The sequence below is a fragment of the Hemiscyllium ocellatum genome, chromosome 30 (assembly GCF_020745735.1).
Source record: "Hemiscyllium ocellatum isolate sHemOce1 chromosome 30, sHemOce1.pat.X.cur, whole genome shotgun sequence".
NCBI lineage: Eukaryota > Metazoa > Chordata > Chondrichthyes > Orectolobiformes > Hemiscylliidae > Hemiscyllium > Hemiscyllium ocellatum.
The window spans coordinates 26,658,541-26,680,997 of NC_083430.1; positions in this window are offsets into that span (position 1 = coordinate 26,658,541).

Consider the following 22,457-nt stretch of genomic DNA (forward strand, 5'->3'; position numbering starts at 1 on the left):
AAGGGAGATTGACAGGTGGGTCAGGTCATGAGGACAGTGCTGAGCTGAAAGGTTGGAACAGGGGTTAGGTGGACAGAGAGAAAATGAGGAAACTGGTGAAGTCCACATTGGTGCCCTGGGGTTGAGGTGTTCCAAGGTGTTCTTCCTCCAGGCATTGGGTGGTGAGGGAGCAGAAGTGGAAGAGGCCCAGAACTTGCATATCCTCGACAGAGTGGGAGGGGGAGTAGAAATGTTGGGCCACGGGGCGGTGGGGATGATTAGTGCAGGTGTCCTGGAGATGTTCCCTGAAGCCCTTTGCTTGGAAGCATCCAGTCTCCCCAATGTAGAGGAGGCCGCATAGGGAGCAATGGATACAATAAATGACATTGGTGGATGTGCGGGTGAAACTTTGATGGATGTGGAAGGCTCCTTTGGGGCTTTGGATGGAGGTGAGGGCGCAGGTTTTGCAATTCTTGTGGGGGCAGGGGAGGATACCAGTACAGGAGGGTGGGTTGTTGGGGGTCGTGGACCTGAACAGGTAGTCAAGGAGGGAACGGTCTTTGCGGAAAGCGAAAGGGTTGGGGGAATACATCTATCTCTGGTGGTGTGGTCCGTTTGGAGGTGGCGGAAATGTCGGCGGATGATGCAGTTAATGCGAAGGTTGTTAGGGTGGAAAGTGAGGACCAAAGTGAAGATCGGTTGGTGGGGTGGGGTTTGAGGGTGGAGGTGCGGGATGTGGATGAGATGGGTTGGAGGGCATCTTCAACCATGTGGGAAGGGAAATTGCGATCTCTAAAGAAGGAGGCCATCTGGTGTGTTCTGTGGTGGAACTGGTCCTCCTGGGAGAACATATGGTGGAGGCAGAGGCAGAAGAATTGGGAATACGGGATGGCATTTTTGCAGGAGGTAGGTTGGGAAGAGGTGTAATCTTGGTAGCTGTGGGAATTGGGGGGTTTGTAAAAAATGTCAGTGTCAAGTTGGTCGTCATTAATGGAGATGGAGAGGTCCAGGAAGGGGAGGGAGGTGTCAGAGACGGTTGAGGTGAATTTAAGTTCGGGGTGGAATGTGTTGGTGAAGTTGATGAACTGCTCAACCTCCTTGTGGGAGCACAAGGTGGCACCGATGCAGTCATCAATAAAGCGGAGGAAGAGGTGGGGAGTGGTGCTGTTGTAACTATGGAAGATGGACTGTTCTACATAGCTGACAAAGACACAGGCATAGCTGGGGCCCATATGGGTGCTCATGGCTACCCCTTTGGTCTGGAGAAAGTGGGAGGATTCGAAGGAGAAATTGTTAAGGGTGAGTACCAGTTCAGCCAAACAAATGAGTGTGTCAGTGGAAGAGTACTGCTGGGGATGTTGGGAGAGGAAGAAACGGAGGGCTTGGAAGCCCTGGTCATGGCGGATGGAGGGGTAGAGGGATTGGATGTCCATGGTGAAGATGAAGCATTGGGGGCCAGGGAAACTGAAGTCTTGGAGGAGGTGGAGGGCATGGGTGGTGTCTTGAACATATGTGGGGAGTTCCTGGACTAGGGGGGATAGTATCGAGGGGCAGGAGTAGGCTGAGACAATGGGTCAGCCAGGGTGGTCAGGCTCGTGGATCTTGGCAAGGAGGTAGAATTGGGCGGTGCGGGGTTCCCGGACTATGAGGTTGGAAGCTGTGGGTGGGAGATTTCCTGAGGTGATGAGGGTCTGTATGGTCTGGGAGATGATGGTTTGGTGATTTGGGGGGTGGGGGGGTGGTGATTGGGGGGGGCGGGTGGGTGATTTCATGGTTGAGGGGACGATAGGAGGAGGAGGTGTCTTCAAGTTGGCGTCTGGCTGCTTTGATGGTGAGGTTTGGATTGGAGCAGAGGGAGTTGAGGGCTGTGCATTGTGAGGGTGAGAGGTTGGAGTGGGGGTAGACAGTTTGAGGCGGTTAATGTCTCGGCGACAGTTGGAAATGAAGAGGTCGAGGGTAGGCCAGTGTGGAGTGTCCAGGTGGATGGAGTGTGTTGGAGGTGAGTGAAGGGGCCCTCAGAAGGTGAGCAGGAGTGCTAATTGTAAAAGTAAGCTTGGAGACGGAGGCAGCGGAAGAAATGTTCAATGTCACAATGTGTACTAAATTCATTGATGTGTGGACGGAGGGAGATAAAGATAAGGCCTTTGCTGAGGACTGATCGTTCTCCCTCTGACAAAACCATGTTGACTAACCTTGATTAAACTTTGCCTCTTCTAAGTTAAGATTAATTCTCTCCTTCAGCATTCTCTCCAGTAGTTTCCCTCCCACTGACGTGAGAATGTGACTCCAGACCCACAGCAATGTGACCAATTCTTCACCACCCTCTGAAATGGATTAGGGACAGGCAACACATGCTGGCCTTGGCAGTGACACCCATGAAGGAATAATAACTCATTCTTTGAAGTCCAGAGATTATAAACCCACTTTACTCAAATAGAATAACCCCAGAACTAACCTATTGAACAACCTTCACTGTTCTGTTTCAAAGTGTTTATTTCTGAAATATAGAGACAAAGTTATGCATAACACTCCAGATGTGGTCTCACAAAGCCCTATACATTTACGAACAGTATAGGTCATTCAGTCCATCTGGCTGCTCGACTATTTAAGTCAGTGATTGCCCTAGGAGCATTCTGAAATAAATTTTGATACAAAGCCACATAGTGTGGTATTAGATCAGATGACCAGAAACCTGGTCAAAAATGTGGATTTAAAGAGTATCTAAATGGAGGCGAGTGAGTTAGGGAGAAGCAAGGTTTAGGACAGAATTCCAGAACTTGAAACTTAGATAGTGACGCACAATTAGCAATGGTACAGCAATTAAAATTGGGGGAGCACAAGAGGCTAGAATTAGAGCGCAAAAATGTTTGAGAGTTGTAGAACTGAAGGAGATTACAGAAATAGGGAGGTGCAAGGTCACGGAGGGATTTGAAAACAAGGATGACAACTTTAAAAGCAAGGTTCTGGATCAGTGGTGCTGGAAGAGCACAGCAGTTCGGGCAGCATCCAAAGTGCAATGAAATCGAAGTTTCGGGCAAAAGCCCTTCATCAGGAAGGTTCCCGATGAAGGGCTTTTGCCCGAAACGTCGATTTCGCTGCACTTTGGATGCTGCCTGAACTGCTGTGCTCTTCCAGCACCACTGATCCAGAATCTGGTTTCCAGCATCTGCAATCATTGTTTTTACCAACTTTAAAAGCAAGTTGTTGCTTGACCAGGAGCCAATGTTGGTCAGTGAATACAGAGTGAACAGGACTGTGTGAATTGGCCATGGACACTGAGGTTTGGATGACCTCAAGTTTACTGATGGTAAAATCTGGGATGCCAACCAGAAATTTATTGGAATAATCAAGTATAGAGATATTTAAGGCATAAATGAGGAAATCATCAGCAGGTAATGAATTTGAGGGATGTTGAGGGATGGTGGAAATAGATGTGTTTAGTGATGGCATAAATACAAAGCTGGAAAGCACATCTTAGGATCAACCTGTCCATATCTCTTTTGCAATCTGTTTGTGCCCTCCTCAAAGTTTTTGTTTTCATCAAGCTTGCATCACCTTTGAATTTGGTACATTATACTTACTATTTTGTCTAAGATAGTAATATAGATGATAAATAGCTGAGGCACCAGAATTGATCCTTGTGGTACTGCACTAGTTTCAACCTGCCAACTTTAAATGTCTTGACACTGTTTATCTCTACTCTTCAATTTCTGTACATTAATCATTGCATGCCTTTCTGAAATTCAAATAAATTACATCTACTGCATTGTCTTTACTTACTTACTGGTTGCAAAGACTTAATACCTTTGTTAAACAAAATGCGACTTTAGTAAAACCACGTTGATTTTGCCTGATCATACTCTTGATTTTGAAATGCCACAGCACACACAGCCAACAGTTCAAATAATTGGAACTGGGATTACAATAGAAAGATGCTTGATGACAGATGAGGTCAAGATGGATTGTATGAATCTCAACAGTTTCCTCGTTTCCACCAAAATATGTCAAAGTTTACTTTCTAGCACAGAACACTAAAAAATAATGAAGACCAGGAATCCAGATTGGCGTGCATGAGCTGATCCCATCCCAGGCGGCAATAGGAGCCTTTCTGCTTTACTCTTAATTGCAGTAGTATCTACCAGATTTTTTGCCTTGCTATTTTATAAGATGAACATTTCCCCAAGTTTTACCGTTATATTTTCCTACACTAGTTGAAGGGACTCAACTAGTTGAAGGTGGCAACAATTTCACGTGAACATTCGACTGCACGAAACGAAAATAAACGTTTCTCATAGTTTAGTTGCACACCAACAAAATGCAAGCCAGGCACTTACCCACAATTGATAGGGTTTTCCCCGGACTGTTCTTCAGGGGAGTCTGGACCACGGGCTCGACGCACATCGAATGTTCCAGCCGCTCCCTCCCAAACACTGTCACCGTTGCTCGGAGACCGGACCCTTCGCACCAATCAGAAAAAATGAACTTGAACAAACACAACCATGGCAACTGGAAGTGCTACAATCAGGCGGCGCCATTCAGTCATGCCCTGCATCAATAATTGACCCTGTATTTGTTAACGCTATATCGTCGAGGGGAGGTAGCCTTGGAGGGTGTGGAAATCAGCCAAGATCCACTCAGTAAAACCATTTCTTTTTCACCCCAGGAGAGGCCATTAGTTTCAGTCATAATTGAGTGTGAACCCGCAACATTAAAATTGATTAAAACTCGAAGTGCAAAACACAAATTGCTCGAAAAGGTGCCAACATTTGTGGAGAGAAATCAGAATGACCCTTCCTCGGACCTCCTCAGAAACTTGAGATGACCTGACTTCGAGATTAAAAATCACACACCAGGTTATAGTCCAACATATTTAATTGGAAGCACACTAGCTTTCAGAGCGACGCTCTTTCATCAGGTGGATGCACCCCCTCACAGACTTAAGACACTGCACTCACAGACTTAACAGACAATCAATTTTTTAATGCATAATTTCAGTTACATCACACTGTAAATTTTTGCTATAAATTCTGTGTTAGGATTGAGCCCTTCACTACCACCTGATGAAGGGTGTCACTCCGAAAGCTAGTGTGCTTCCAATTAAACCTGTTGGACTATAACCTGGTATTGTGTGATTTTTAACTTTGTACACCCCAGTCCAACACCAGCATCTCCAAATCATGACTTCAAGACGATCGTTTGAAATTCAATATAATCTGAATAGACGTGTTCCGATCAGTGGAATACACAAATACCAAAACATTAAGCCATATTTTGTGTGAACCCAAATAAAAACTGACATGGTGTCAGGAATGTCTAAAGTTCGGAGGCTTTGCATCTCGGTGCTTCCCGACAAACACAGCAAGACGTGGATGTGACTGACTTACACATCGCTTACATCTTCGCGCCACTTGTACAAAACGCAATTGTTGCCAAAGTTAAAAATCACACAACACCAGGTTATAATCCAACAGGTTTATTTGGAAGCACCAGCATCCTGAGCACTGCTCCTTCATCAATCACCTGAAGGAGCAGCGCTCCAAAAGCTAGTGCTTCCATATAAATCCGTTGGACTATAACCTGGTGTTGTGTAATTTTTAACTTTGTCCACCCCAGTCCAAATCATGGTTACCAAAGTAATTTATTTCCACCCAAATAGCCTTCTTCTTTGCTGTACCATGCTACAATTCAGGTGAAAAAAAAGTATCTTCAACTTTCAGCTGTTCCTTGCTCCATCTGTAGTTCGAATATCAGCCACACTTGGATTCAGCTCATCCCTCTGCAAGTCACAGCTGCTCAGATATGATATGCTACAGATTGCTTTCTTTCCATCCCATGCTTGGCCAGGAGTATATTCCACACTTACCTCCTGACATTGTTGTGTGTTGTAAGGATTTGCCAACTTGTTGATCTGCATTATGGCACAGATAATGGTGGCCATAGAAGGTAAAATGACAATACAGCAAGGAGCTAGTACCCTTGACAAAAATGGAAATAAAACTTTACATAGGCTGTATAGCATGGAAACAGGCCATTAAGCTCAACTGGTCTACTCCATTCAAACTTTCTATCTTATCATTTCATATGTAACCATTCTCTCTCAAATCTTTGTTTAGCTTCTTCTTAAATGTATAATCTACATCCATATTCTAATGATACTGTGGGTAAAGATTTTCTCCAAATTCCCTATTGGGTGTCTTGATCATCTCAAATTGATAGTCTCAGTTATACTCTTCCTCATGCTGTGTAGACCCATCGTAACAGAACATCTTGCAATTGTAAAGACCTCAATGAGATATCTCTGCTTTCTATTTTCAGTATGACACCCATCCTGTCAACCTTTCCTGATGCATATATTCGTGCATTTTAGTATAATCTTAACATTTTTCTGCATCCCCTCCAGAGCTTCTACATTCCTTTTATATGGTGACCAGAACTCCATGAAATATTTTAAAAATAGTTTAAATAAGTTTCAAGACAAGTTGAGCACAACATATCAACTTTTAAATTCAAACTTAGAAATAAAGCCTTGAACTATTTTTGTGGCCTTGCTATCTGGTGGTATAACATTTGTTCACCAATATATTTGGCCTCTGAGGTGTCTATCCTCCGACCTCATTTTGACTTGCAATCTCTGTATCATGAATAACCGCCTACTCTTCCAAACAAAATGTACTACCTTATTTATCAGTGTTAACCTCAATTTGCAAATTAATATGTCAAACAAAGAAATAATATTCTCCAATAATTTGTTGCAGTCCTGTTTGCACTCTCTTACTGCCTTACAAACGTCAATAAGGTTGGTCAAGCAAAATTTTCCCCTTTTGAAATCCATGCGTACTGTTCATCATTACATTTCTCATTTCTAAATATTCTTCTATTCTCTCTTTCAGCAAGGATTCCATTATTTTTCCTAGTGTTGTTGTAATTTCATAGCTCCACTTTGCCTTTAGACTTCTCTCCTAATCTCTTTGTATTCCATTCTACTGCCATACTCTTCTCGACTGCATATGTAATATTTCTTTCCCAACTCTCAACGGTTCCCTTACATTTATGTGTTCTCTCTTTGTGTAATGTAAAATCTGTGTTTACTGCAGAGGGTACACTCATTATGTACAGTCACAGGGCCTCTGTGATATCACTACCAGTCAAGCTGCAAGTAGTCCTGCTCTTTCCAGGCAGGAAGCTATGTATAATAATAAATGATGCAAAGATATTTTAACAAGTTCAGCACCAGCAAAACGGTTTTTGCAAATATTTCAAAATCATTTCAGATTCTGGTGTCATGATTTGGTTGCTGCCAAAACTTAGCCGCCCTGCTGACTAATTCAGAAACTGTTGTCAAAAGTCAGCAGGTCTGGCAGCATCTGTGGAGAGAAAGCAGGGCTAACCCTTCAAGTCCAATGACAAAAATTAACTTTGCTTTCTCTCTACTGTTAGGTCTCCAGCATCCACAGTTCTTTGTTTTATTTGATTGTTCACTATTTCCCTGGCCTTCTGGTTGCCATCTCTCCATTGACTCCTTGCTCACCACAAGTTCCCTTGCTGTTTACTGTTCCTTGTGAATGAGGACACCAAAATAGAGCAGTGTGTTCATGACAAAGTTATTGAACTCACTGTTCAGCCTTAAGGCCATAAAGTGCCTAAGCAGGAAATGATGTGCTGTTCCTCCAGATTGAACTGAATTTTGCTGGAACATAGCAGTAGGCCTACAATGACAATGTTGGCACAGGTACAAGATGCTTTATTGAAATGGCAAGTATCTGGCAAGAATTAGACATCATGTAAGAGTAAAACCTTGCCATTTTGATAAATCATCTTGCTCCCATGTCAACATTTTTGTCCTGAACTTACTGCAGCTTTTCAGTGACGCTCAAGGCATGCTGAAGAATCGTACCTCATTTTCTGCTTAGGTATTTTACAACCTTCAAGACTAAAAGATAGAGTTCGGTAACTTTAAACTGAGAACATAGTTCTCCATTTTGATTAATCTCCAGATGTGTGTCATGTTGGCTTTGCTCATCGGAACTGACCTATTTTCTTCTATTCAAACTGACCAACATCTCAATTAATGTTTTGCCACCATTAGTGCTTCCTTTGTTCTGGGCACCCACATCTTTTGTTCTACTTGATCTTCCTCGTTCTTTGCCAAAAGCTTAAGAAACATTATTTTCCAGCCCCTCTTAGTTCTAAAGTGGAATCATTTAGACTGAAAATATGAACTCTGTTGCTCTCCACAGACCTGTTGAGTTTTTCTGGCATCTGTTTTAATTTCCGATTTCCAGAACGCAGTGTTTTGCATTTATCTGTAGACATGTTTGCTCTCATAGCTTTGTTAAGCACAAACTCCAACAACTAGCAGCACAAGTGGAATACATTTTTCCATATAGAATCATAGAGATATATGGCACACAAAAAGAGCCTTCGGTCCAACTTGTCCTTGCCAACCAAATATTCTAAATTAATCTAGTCCAATTTGCCAGCACTTGGTCCACATCCCTCTAAACCCTTCCTATTCATATACCCATCCAGATGCCTTTTAAATGTTGTAATTGTACCAGCTTCCAACACTTCCTCTGGCAGCTTATTTCATACATGCACCACCCTCTGCATGAAAAAGTTGCCCCATCAGTCCCTTTTAAATATTTCCCCTCTCACCCTAACCCTATGTCCTCTAGTTTTGGACTCCTCCACCTGAGGGAAAAGACCTTGCCTATTTACCCTATCCATGCCCCTCATGATTTTATAAACCTCTAAACCTCTATAGCATCAGCCTCAGCCTCAAATGCTCCAGCCTCTCCCAATAGCTCAAATTGTCCAACCCTGGCAACATCTTTGAAAGGGATCAGAAAAGATTTACAAGTTTCACAACATCCTTCCTGTAGGAGGGAGACCAGAATTGCTCACAAAAGTGGCCTAATCAATATTCTGTACAGTTATAACATGACCTCCCAACTCCTATACTCAACGCTCTAAAGGAAAACATACCAAACAGCTTCCTCACTATCCTATCTACCTGCAACTTCACTTTCAAGGAACTATGAAGCTGCACTCCAAGGTCTCTTCATTTCGCAACATGCCTCACCTTACCATTACGTGTATAAGTCCTGCTGTGATTTGCCTTTTCAAAGTGCAGCACCTCATATTTATCTAAATTAAACTCCATCTGCCACTCCTTTGTTCACTGTCTCATCTAATCACGATCTCATTGTACTCTGAGGTAGTGTTCTTCATTGTCCACTGCAACTCCAATTTTGGTGTCACCTGCAAACTTACTAACTATATTAGTAACCCATGTTCACATCTAAATCATTGATATAAATGATGAAAAGCAGTGGACCCAGCATGAATCTTTATGGCACAACACTGGTCACTGGCCTCTAGTCTGTGAAGAAACTCCATCACCACCCTCTGTCTTCTACTTTCGAGCCAATTCTGTATCCATTGGTTAGTTCTCGGTGTAGTCCATTTGATCTAATCTTGCTAATCAGTCTCCCATGAGGAATCCTGTCAAATGCCTTACTGAAATACATACAGATCACACCCACTGCTCTGCCCTCATCAATTCTCTTTGTTACTACTTGGGGAAAAAAAAACTCAATTAAGTTAGTGAGACATGATTTCCCATGCACAAAGCTTTGTTGACTGTCCCTGATCAGTCTGTGCCTTTCCAAATATATGTACATCCTGTCCCTCAGGATTCCCACCAATAACTTGCCCACCACGGACATTAGGCTCACCGGTCTATAGTTCCCTCATTTGTCCTTACTACCTTTGTTAAACAGTGGCACCACGTTCACCAACCTCCAGTCTTCCAGCACATCATCTGTGACTGTCGATGATCCAAGCATCTCAGCAAAGGGGCCAGTAATCACTTCACTCATTTCTCACAGAGGTTAGAGTACACCTGATCAGGTCCTGGGAATTTACCCTCCTTTATGGATTTTAGGACATCCAACCCCGCCTGCTCTGTAATATGGATATTTGTCACCCATCTATTTCCCCAACATTCTGAATCTTCCATGTCCTTCTCCACAATAAACACTGATGCCAAATACTTGTTTCGTATCTCCCCCAACTCCTGTGGTTCTGCAAATATGCATGCCTTTAAGGAGCCCTATTCTCTCCCTAGTTACACATTTGTCCTTAATGTATTTATAAAATCCCTTTGGATTCTCCTTAATCCTATTTGCCAAAGCCCTCTCATGTCCTCTTTTTGATCTTCTGATTTCCCTCTTAAATAGACCCCTACTGCCTTTATACTCTAAAGATTCACTCGATTTCCACGATCTACACTTGACATATGCTTCCTTCTTTTGCTTAACCAAAACCTCAACTTCTTTAATTGTCCAGCATTTCCTACAGCTACCAACCTGGCCTTTCACCCTAATAGATATATACTGTCTCTGGACATATCATCTCATTTTTGAAGTTTTCCCATTGTCCAGTTGTCCCTGTACCTGTGAACATCTACCCCCAATCAACGTTTGAAAGATCTTGCCTAATACGGTTAAAATAGGCCTTCGTCCAATTTAGAACTTTAACTTTTAGATCCTTTCTTTTACATCACTACTTATAACTGATACAATTATAGTCTCTGGCTCAAAGTACTCGCCCACTGACACCTCAGTCATTTGCCCTGCCTTATTTCCCTAGAGTAGGTCAAGTGTTGCACCTTCTCTAGTAGGTACATCCACATACTGAATTAGAAAATGTTCCTGTACTTAAATGCCTCTCCATCTAAACCCTCAACATTATGGCAGTTTCAGTCTATGTTTGGAAAGTTAAAACTCTCTACCATTAGCACCCTATTATTATTACAGATAACTGAAATCTCCTTACAAATTTGTTTCTCAGTTTCCTGCTGACTATAGGGAGGTCTATAGTTCAATCCCAATCAGGTAATCATCCCTTTCTTATTTCTTAGTTCCACCCAAATAGCTTCCCTGGACATATTCCCAGGAATATTCTCCCTAAGTGCAGCCGTAATGTTATCCTTTATCTAAAAGGCCACTCCTCCTCACTTGCCTACTTTCTAATCCGGGAACATTAAGCTGCCAGTCCTGTCCATCCCTGAGCCACATCTTTGTAATTGATATGAGAGGCCAGTCCCATGTTCCTAATCATGCCAAATTCATCTGCCTTCTATGTTAGGCCTCTTGCATTGAAATAAATGCAGTTTATCTCGATCTCTGCTTTTTTCCTGCCTGCCCAACTATTTGACTGCTCTTTTTCCCAACTGTACCAGTCTCAGGCTGATCTCTTTCCTCACCAACTCCCTGGGTCATCTCCCCCTACTCACCCAGTCACCTAACTAGTTTAAATCCTCCTAAGCAGCTTCAGCAAATCTCCCTGCCAATATGTTAGTCCCCTTCCAATTCAGATGCAATGTGTCCTCCTTGTACAGGTCACTTCTACCCCAGAAGAGATTCCAATGATCCAAAAACGTGAACCCTTCACCCCTGCACGAGCTCCTCAACCACACATTCCATCTGCTCTATCCTCCTATCCCGACCGTCACTAGCTCGTAGCACCGAGAATAATCCAGATATTACTACCCTTGAAGAGTGCCTTTTTAAATTCCTGCTTGACTTCCTATATTCTCTGTTCAGAATTTCATCCTTTTCCCTTCCTATGTCATTAGTTCCAATGTATATAACAACCTCCTGCTGGTCTTACTCACCTTTGAGAATATTCTGCACTGTCAGAGACATCCTTGATCCTGGCATGGGGGAGGCAATACACCATTCTGATTTGTTGCTGTCAGCCACAGAAACGTCTGCCTGCGCTGCTGATGTTGCCAAATTAAACTAATCCTTTCTGCCCTTGGTCCATATGAGAGTCCTCCATCACAATCGATCGCTTGGAACCTGATGTACCCCTCATTACATTACAGCCAGTCTTAGTACCAGAAACTTGGCTGTCCGTGCTCCATTCCCGAGATCCCATCACCCCCTGCATTTTCCAAAGTTGCACACTAAGGTGAGGATAGCCACAGGAGACTCCTGCACGACATGCCTCTCTTGCCTACCTTTCCTAGAGGTAACCCATCTCTTAGATAAAGAATATAACTAAAATAAGACTTATTTAATAATCATTTGTAATTAGTCAATTGGTTTAACTAGTTAAGCCATCAATTTAATACAGTATATTTTCTTCATTTAAGTCACAGCCCTAGTTTGGAGAGAAAATAAAATTATATCTTAAAACTCACCAATTACCCATCTGTTTACCTAAATGCCCTTGGACTTTAGCTCTCAGTTCTCAGCATCTCTTACTACTTCTCTCAAACCAATCTTGCATGTAAAAGACCAGAACATCATCTCTTCCCTCACTTAAATTCCGAGTCAATACTCTGAGCAGCAGTAGTCAAGCCAGACTTTGTGCAACTTCATTTGTGGCTAAGCATAACCTCACATATTTCTGCTTGCACATTTGAATTGATATGCCTTCAGTGATCTAATCTGCCACCTAATTTACCAACTTTCCAGGTGTCATTGACAGACAGATTCTTTACAATCAAGCCAAATAGAAACAAGTTAACATCAAGTTAAGTGCTAATTTCAAACATGGCTAGACTTTAGAAACAGATGAACCCTTAAATTCTCTGACTCAATTCCTGGAGATAAGTAAGAACTCTGTTGGGTCGGACTTGGTGCGACTTCAAGAGCTGAACTGAGAAAATGAAACAAAGCCTCCAATGTCCAAATGCACCGGAGTACCTTGGTTTAATTTTTCTTGGATCTTTCCTCCTTCGTCTTGTCTTGCTACATTCAGCTCTTTTGCAGCATGTAACTGGTTAATCAAATGTTTCTTTCATTTAAAAACCTCATATTTTATATCAGTCGAAATTAGTCATTAATGAGTTATATACTAGAAACTCAAGAAACAACAAGATGCAGAATAAAGCTTTGACTACTCTGCTACCACATTCCTTCTAGATTTTAATATTACAGATCACGTAAGATGCAAACACTCATTAATGCACGTCATCTTTCCCAATGTCCTTTGCCAGTGAAACTTCTACTGATATAAATGTTAACTTATTAGGAGCACTACCATCTTCATCCTACCCCATACAAAACTTTGCTCATTTATCACTTGTCCTTACTGACCCCAACTGATTCCATTAGTCAATAAATGGACATCAAAATCCTCGTTTTAGTTCACAAATCTTTCTTCGACAATCTCCAAGGAAAGAATTTGGTTCAGATCTGTTTCTTCCATTATAATTTATTGTGTTCACCCTTTTCACTGTTCTATAAATGGTCCAGAATCTTAATCAAATCAAGAAACATCCCCTAAATAATTCACCTTGTGAATTTCTCATCCCCATCAAAATATCTTTTCTCATTACCTCTCAACCAATTTTCCTTTTGCATCTGATCCTCAGATATGTAGTCACTTGGGAACTTGTCTAATGTTAAAAGTATTACATAAATCTTAGCTGTAACTACCCTCTTTATGAAATCATAATTAGTTTTGTATGATGATAGATTGTGACTGCTGCAGATTTTGCATAGAACCTCTACACCTGAACTGTATTTAACTCAGATATTAGGGCTGAAAGACCAAAGTCCAAAGATGCTGCACAAACCTAAAGTAATTAATTAAGAAAACAAAAAATACTGAAATATCTTGGCAAAACAGTATTAGAGAATCAAGAAATATTGGGACTTGTCTGAACGTTAATGTATTGAAATAAACTTTTATTGAAGAGGACAGTAACACTGAACAAGAGAGTTACATTAAAAAATTACAATAGATTTAGTCAAATAACCTATAGAATTTTGTTACAGATTTTTTGCGACACTGTAGATTTGATTTTACAATATATTAAGACTGGGAAACATACCACTGGCTGACAGTGTAGGACAACCCATAAGATGTTGCCAGGATCATGTAATGTTAATATGTAACTGATGGGAAATGCTCTGGATACACAATTTTATGATTTGTGAATTGGAGGGAGAGGATACATTGAAAGTGTAAACAATTTTAGTAACAAACGATGACTTGCAGCAAAAATCAAAATTAAATAAAATCATAATTTCTCTTTTGGAGCCTATTCCAAGAATATTTTGAAGTCAGAAACGTACAATGCTGTGACTTTAAAACAAAAATCTAGTTTTCAAATTTAATAAAGAAAACACCTGTGATGTTTGGCCGAGTATTGTTCAGAGGTTTCATAGTGAACATTTTGAAACTAACTGTCGAATAATATTGTTGAATCGCAGGTTTGATCAACTGAAAAAGATACATTATATATTTATTTTATGAGACAAATCCAGCATGGCCCCCAAATACTTTGAGAAGCTTCAGTCAGCAATTGTACAAATGATGCAATCACTAATAGCAAAACTTCTCTACAGAATCACAGTCAATTGATTTGCATGTAACCACATAAGATTTTAAGTTTTGAAATTTTAATTGAATGCTTCATATGTAAATAAAATTTAATTCCCAAAATTTATACAGAGGAAAAATTTATTTAGAAAATATCTGCGCTGGAAGAAATTGCTAGAATTTGTACAGGCAAACTGTTTGCCAAGTTCCACAAAATTTCAGATCAAATATCTAGGGACTATAAAATCCAAGTCAACTGGCAAATACATTTGGACTTTAACAAAAAATGTCAAGTTTCTTTTTTTTTTGTAACAAGAATGGACCAAGCAAGAAATTCTTAGAAATTACGAACACATTTACAAAAACACGTTAAACATATATTAACCCTCTTGAGGACTACAGTAACAATTATGCACCAAATGCAAGACTACAAATCTATTTTATTCACAGGATACTTTCATTTTAAGAAATGTTCTTGAGGCTCTGTGCGTTTCTCAATTCATGTGCATTACTTGTCAGATAATGAAAACAAGTTTAAAGGCATTATATATTGATGCATATTTATAAAACTGTAAAGCACATTTAGGTTGATGAATTTTTAAACTAAAATGCTGATTATGGTCTGCTTGGATGAAAACAATTAATTACTTCCTAGAGTTTGAAAACCTATTGAAGTTCAACTGCCACAAAAACACAGCCGCAGCTTCAACACTGCAAATACATTGGAGGATGATTCAATAAAGTTGCAGTGGGGCCCAAAGGCTAGTGGGTACTCAAGACACAACACTGAACATTATGGATAAAGAGAGTAACTATGAACAAAAGACAAAGCAAATTTTATTTGATACTCAAGAGGGTTAATACAGAAATGATCTCCTGGGAACTCAGCTTTGAACAAGTTAGATATTTCTAACTTAAATATGTAAAAGGTATACAAACAGGAAATACAGAGATCCCAAATTCATCAGTTTAACTTGGGTATTCAAAAAGATGATCATTATTCTCTTTCTTTCTCAGAGAGCTGTTTAAGGTGACATTAACAGCTAGATTTTTACATTTGAATGTATTGGGCCCCAGTGACACACGTATCTGATGCAGCTGTCACTGCTTCCATTCCTTAACACAGGCAGAAATGTAGACATAGAAGCAGCATTACATTAATTAAAAAGTTTATTTTTATTATATGGAAACCTGCACTGATGTAATTAAGATTCGTTACAATGTCAATGGCATGGCACAGAAGCACTATGATCCTGTAACACACCGTACTATGGACTGATAAAACATAAATGGCTTGCCATTCCCCACACGGTAAATTCTCGAACTCAGCCATGCAGTCAGGGAAGCATTCAGTCAAGGTCAGGCACTTTTCCAGAGGGAGGGAAAATTCAGCTGACAAGTCACCCAAAACAGCTGCTCTCCAAACATCTGGATCAAGAATGACCAGAGATCTAGAAAGAATTCTGCAGGTCATTTTTTTTGGCTAGGGAATGGTGTATGGTGAAAGGAGCCATAAAAGTGGGAATTCCAAACTTTCACATGAAAATTATTACATTGCCAGAGAACTGAATATGACTTTGTAAAGAAAATGATATTTGATGGCAGTGGAATAAGTCATTCAGTAGACTGAATATCCACTTTGACATTTGAAGCAACAGAAACGAATACTGTCATTTGATTCTCTCCCACATAGCTCAGTATGGTTTTCTCAATTCCCAGAATATACCATTGCCTTCATTGCTGACCTATCATATTGTTGCCATTTTCAGGTAAAACCAAAAAAAAATTGCAGTTTCGGTAACTTGGACCAAAGTTGAACTTTTACAGATGCCACAGGTCAATTTCAATTTAATATAAAAATTAAAATAAATGTCACATGGCATGAAGCTCACCTGAGGTCACTTTGGAAATTTATGGATTGGTATTTGGCCACTTGAATGGGAGTGTGTTTAATTAAAGAAACAATATGATGGGTTTAATTTAACATCATATATATATAAAAAAAATCAATGGCCTTCATTATGATGACTTACAACACTGAATATACCCTGCAATGAATTCCACAACTGCATGCACAGACTATCGCTGTAGGATTTCAGTTAGAAACTAATTTTTGGTGGCTGCAAAATCTTTCTTATGCCTTAGACATGTTAATGACAAAATTACACTTAATGAAATTCATTTTATAAAAAACATATGTAGTTGAGTATCGATGGACTAAAGAACCAATGTTTTTCATTTCTAATTTAAGATTTCACCTTTTGCAAGATTTACCTGCAAAGATCTTGTCATTCTTTAATGAAGGCCAGTGATCTATTCTATGCAACCTCAATAGTAATAGGTAGAATATCCAAAAACACTTATGATAATTTCAAATTCACACTAATCTCCTCTGAAGAAAAAGGCAACAAGCGATAGCAGAGGCCCTCCCTCTTAATGTATAATTGCAACACTAACGCATATGTTACACTGCGGTATGCTAAACATTAGTAATAAATAAGAGTTAACTTTCAGAAATAACCACAAAATAAAGGCTCATTTTTTTCATTAAAAATCCAATTCGATAACTGCTATTAAGACAATTTTTGAACATTTTAAAGTGTACTGTCAAGCATGTGCAGCAGATATAATGTAACCAAAAGCAATTTTTTTTAAATGCAGCATATGAAGGTTACTGAGGTGCAGTGTTTTTTTTTAATCCCAAGCTTCCTTAAAACAGAACGCTCACCATACACAACCACCAACCACTACTAGTTTTCATCCTTCATATGAGAAGGAAAACTCAGTTCTCCTCGAGTTTGACACAAGTGTTGCTGTACGAGGCTAACAGGAGGTATGCTTGCTGTGAGAGGAGACATAGTTAATAACATTTCTTTTCCTTTTGCCTCCCTTCCACCCCAGGATATGATTCTTTAGCATAAATTCACCCAACTTCACTTGCGTTTAGTTTAAGTTTCAGGTCGCACTGGAAGTCAAACTGTCAACTATAGTTATTAGTAGCATTTCTGACAGATTTAAAACAAAATCAAATAAATCCCTCTTCATAAAATTCTCATTCAACAAAACATTTTACTCTATGTAGTACAAGCAACATACAATGAAAACATTCGCATGACTGGTTCCATTTGATTTACTTTTCCACATTTAATTTTTTCACTATTTCTATAATTTACATTTGCACAAATTTATCATCTTCTCCTTCATGAAGTAAATAAGCAGGTCCAATTATAAGCTAATAAGAATGCAGATTGGAAATTAGTACTTTAATGATTATTTTACTGTCCTAGCCAACCTCTTTTTATTATTTTTTTTTAATAGTTAACAGTTTAGAATGGATGTCAAGGCATTAGAGAAGATGCAGATTAGGTGTACCAGGATAAGGAAAATAATTTATTGGGAAGAGATTGAAGCTGGAATTGTTGTCCTTGTAGGAAAGGTCAAGGAGATATTTAACTGTGGATTATAAGGATGACAGGTCAATAATTAGGAAAGCATAGATACAAATAATTGGTAGAAGAATTAAACAGGGTTGAGGAGGCATTATTTTCTCTTTAAAGGGTGGTCAGAGTTTGGAACTCTGTCTTAAAGGGTGGTAGAGGTAGAAATCCTCACTGTATTCAAGAAGTATTTAGATATGTTCTTGAGGCACCATAACCTACAGGGCTATGGAGTAGAAGTTAGAAGACGGAAGAAGACTAGATGTATCTTTTTCCAACCAGCATGGACACAACTGACTATAAGCTACATGGTCTCTTTCTGTGCTGTATACCTTCTTACATTTCTACTTTATAGAGTATTCAAAATTATGAAAGGTTTATTTCCTGTGGGTCAAGAACCAAGGTTGTAGAAAATTAACTGGCAAAGAATAAGGAAATAATAAAATACTTCGTTCAGAAATTATACTACCTGAAACCATAGAGAAGGCAAATTCCACAGGAACGTTCAAAAGGCTATTGGACATATACTTGAAGAGGACTAGTTTACAAGGTTTTGTGGAAAAAATGTGGTGTGGAATAAATTGGACAGCTCTTTCAAAGAGCCTATGCAAATATCACAGGGCAAACAAGTTAATTGTGTGCTATATAATTCTATGATCCAATTGGTATAATTGATATGTTTATTTTAACATTCTTTTATTTGCTCTAGAATACATTTAAAAAAGGGGTCAATACAGCCAAAACATGATCAAGCCATCAGAAGTCTAATAGATTCAATTTGCTAATAGAAAATATAATTTCAAAAATACTTTTTAAGCACAATTCCAAGAACATACTAAAACACTGAGTTGCAAAAGACTAGATAGAGAAACCAGTTTGAAAAGTTGGATTTTCAACTTTGTTATTCATATCACATCAGATTAGTTATTTGAAATTCATTAGGGGAGGAAAAGTTACCCAATTAATGCTTCTGCCTCTTTGGAGTGGACAGAAAAATGACAGTTTTTCATAAGAATTATCACAAACAATTCAATCCAATTAAAACAAACTGTAGAAACCAATTAAAATATTGATTTTTTTTCAGTGTACTTTGTAAAAGTATTGAATTCTTGAGCAAATGTCCACTAAAGCAAGGTGCGAGAGAGAGACCAGGAGACAAAATGGTAGCAAACTGTTCATTCATTGAGAATGTTGCAGCAAAATAGATCCTATCCTCATCGTATTCACACCTTTGCATCAACAACAGATGAGTGTGACCAGAACCCTGCCAAATTTTCCCCTCTCTAATCCACAACTCCAGGGGCCAACTGTAGTAACCTAGCCTTACTCCCACCATTTCATCCCAGCTCTTCGTCAACAACAAACAAGGAAAGTACTGCTTTTGCTGTTGCAGATAGCTTAGCTGCTCAATGTAAGAGCTATTGATCTAATAAAAGCAAGACTATCTTCAGATGATAGCAGTTTTCTTACTGTTATGTCAGTGTTAGAAACAAATAGTTAACTTAAGATGGAAACTTAGGAATGTACTATTCACAAATAAGCACATTCTCTAATTCACTGGCTCTGCCAGATTGGTTCCTTCGAATTAGAATTAAATAAAACGCAAAAGAACAAATATGTAATCCTCAGTGAATGAGTACTCCTTACCTGAAATTCTGGCTCTACCAGTAAGCACACTTATGTTCGTTAAGAGAGTTTTCACGTTATTGTATCAATTTATAAACAGTTCCTTTGTTTAAATAAAAAATACAATCTGAATTCTTCAGAACAGATAATAGAATGTGACGAGAACGAAAATGTATATATACATTTACATGCAAATACATATTCACCATTTCAGAAACTGAAAATGTGCCTCCCAAAGCTTAATTTGTTTACTGAAAATATCAACTCTTGTAGAGATATGATGGTATAGGCCTAATAATAGGAGCACCATTGAGTGCAGTTGGCCAACTATAAAGTTTTTGTCAAAGGTACAAGCAAATTAGAATTAATATACCGCATGCACTCTTATCATACCAGTTACACTTCATAACACACATTAGGCCTGTATCATTCATCTCTCCTTCTAGACATGAAGTTTCCAATGGAAGGGGTTGAGTAGAACATCGACATATAAACATTTACAAAATAGGAAAATATTCTCAACTTGGAGATAGAGTTTAAAGAAATGTGGTCAATTCACAACAATCATAGCTCCTATTCTGTATCACTTTCTGGTTAGGTTGTGTATTGAGAGTGTTCTTCAAAGCTTTTCGTATTATTGTCCCCCTTCTTGGTCCTGACTTAGTAGAAACTGCCATTAAATACATCAGCTACAGGATACTGTCATATTCTTGGCATTATATAAAACTGTTTCAGCCACATAATGAACAAAAAAAAATTCTACAGCACCAGCTTCTGTAAAGGCACTTTCTAAGGACTGATCTTCAAAAAAATAATTAAAATGGATCAGCATAAATGCTGAAGCCACCCCTTTCCTATAGCAATAGACCAGTACAAATGCCACATCTGCATTCAAGTCTGTGCCCATACCAAAACATTAATGGTACAGATACTAGACCTCTACAGCATAGGTATTCAGTAAAATCAATTCCAGCACTTATTACATATGTAGTGGCAGATATTGCATCCAGTGGTACTAGACTCATATTGAGAGAGATCATTCCAGTACACTAAAACAGATGCTATACTTGTAAAACCCCCACATTACTACACATACTAAGTACTAAGTACTAAGTACTAAGAGGTACCAAAATAGATACAGCACATATTGCTAACTTTCCAAAACCTGTACCTGCCTGTAATGTGGTGATATTGATACAGGCAGGCAGTCAGGTTTTCACTTGCACTAATTCTTTTGTTTTTGTGGTGTCTCCCAGTACAGGTTAACAATAAACCAGTACTAAAATTTAAATCAGTAGATAATGTTCTGAAAAAATAAAATCAGAAAAAGGGGCTTGGTAAAAGCTGGCCTGATTTAATTTTTATACTGGTCAATCACTACATTCTTTCCTTCACTCTTGTAAATAGGAACTGTGAGAATCTCTTCAATTCCTAGTGCAGTTATTGTCTGACACTGATTAACAAATAGCAGCTATCGGTCTCACTGCCCTCCCAACACTGGTACATAATGACATTAGTCTGCAAATGCTATTGGCACTTTATGCAGGCATTCACAAACTTAGCTGATGGGTATGGTACAGGGACACATGCCCCTCCTCACAGAAAACCTCTAATTTACAGATTGACGTTAGGGAAATGTGGACTGATTAAATATGCAGTACAAGGAAGCATTCTGTTTTAAATGCTATCAGTTTGTAAAGTTGCAAGAGCAGCATTCCATGTACACCATTATTGTACATTGTCTAAAGTAAACAGTGGTGATTTGAATTGTGATTCAGATTCGGCATTGGCTCAATTAAACTAGATCCACAGAGACCAAATGAACATGACAAAGGCACCAAGTATTAAAGTCCTGGTGTGGCTTGACTGCAGAACTCTCCTCCTCTTCAAATATAGCTCATAGAGAGCTTGTGAGTTAATTTGAAATATGTTGCAAGCATACAGTGCATATAGATGATTAGCCCTAGTAAACGTTGCTAAATGTTAGTATTGCTGAGCTAACTTGTGGGGAGCTGTCCTGAAGGATTTTTCCAAAAATGATTTAATGTGACATACAATTACGCTTTTTGTGGTGTGGGAGAAAGAATAGATGATCATGAATTCAGATAAGTTGGGGTATGAGCACTGTTTCTTAAGAGTTAAGTAGTTTAGATCGAAACAAATAATACATGGATAGGCTTTGGAAAGCAAAATATTCTTTGTGATCAGATCACTTGAAAATAAAGTCTGTCTTTGCAAAAGTGAAGATCAGAAGAATTTTTAAAAACCGTTTGATCAGAATGATAAATGGGAGAAAGATTGTAATAATTTCTTATACGAGACAGATTTAAACAGTGAGGTGCCAGTTAGTTTGGAGTGCTTGGATATAACTTGGTAAATTATTTGTTCATCCAGAAGTCTATTTCTAACTGAATCTTCACATTGTGGAACAAGCTCTTGTGATTGTTGACCTATTTCAAGAGAAATTGGACATAGTATACATTCATTCTATTGGGACAACTGTACATAATTTGCAAATATAGTCATCATGCAAAACTTCATTTTCCCTGTGATTGTGATGAATTTAGTTAGTCATCTAACTAGCCACTCAATCCTTGCAAAACATGGTTCTCAAACAAGCCTGGATTGGACTGTTTCTTTTGGTATTTTCTCTTGATATTCCAGCACGTGATTGTTTAGGTGGAAAAACAATTTTTTCAGGGATGACGCAATCAAAGATACCAATACTTTATAAGCTGGGAAGTTACAATATGACACCACTACTGCTACTATTTCTGCTACAGACTTTGAATTACCTGATGGCCATTGTGGTTTTTCAGCTGGTAAGTGAAAGATTTGAAAGTGATGCAAAATCTATAGCGGCATATTGACAGGATCTCTCCATGTGACAAGAATCATTTTAATAGTCATAGCCATGATTCACTTTTGGTCCAAAACATTAACTCAAAAAATAATAATTTTCAAAATACAAATATGATCAATGAATAGATTCCAAAGAAAAAAATACGTCCACAAAGGTGGACTCTGCAGAAGACGTTTCCAAAGTAAAGATTCCCTTCAAATGGGTACCCC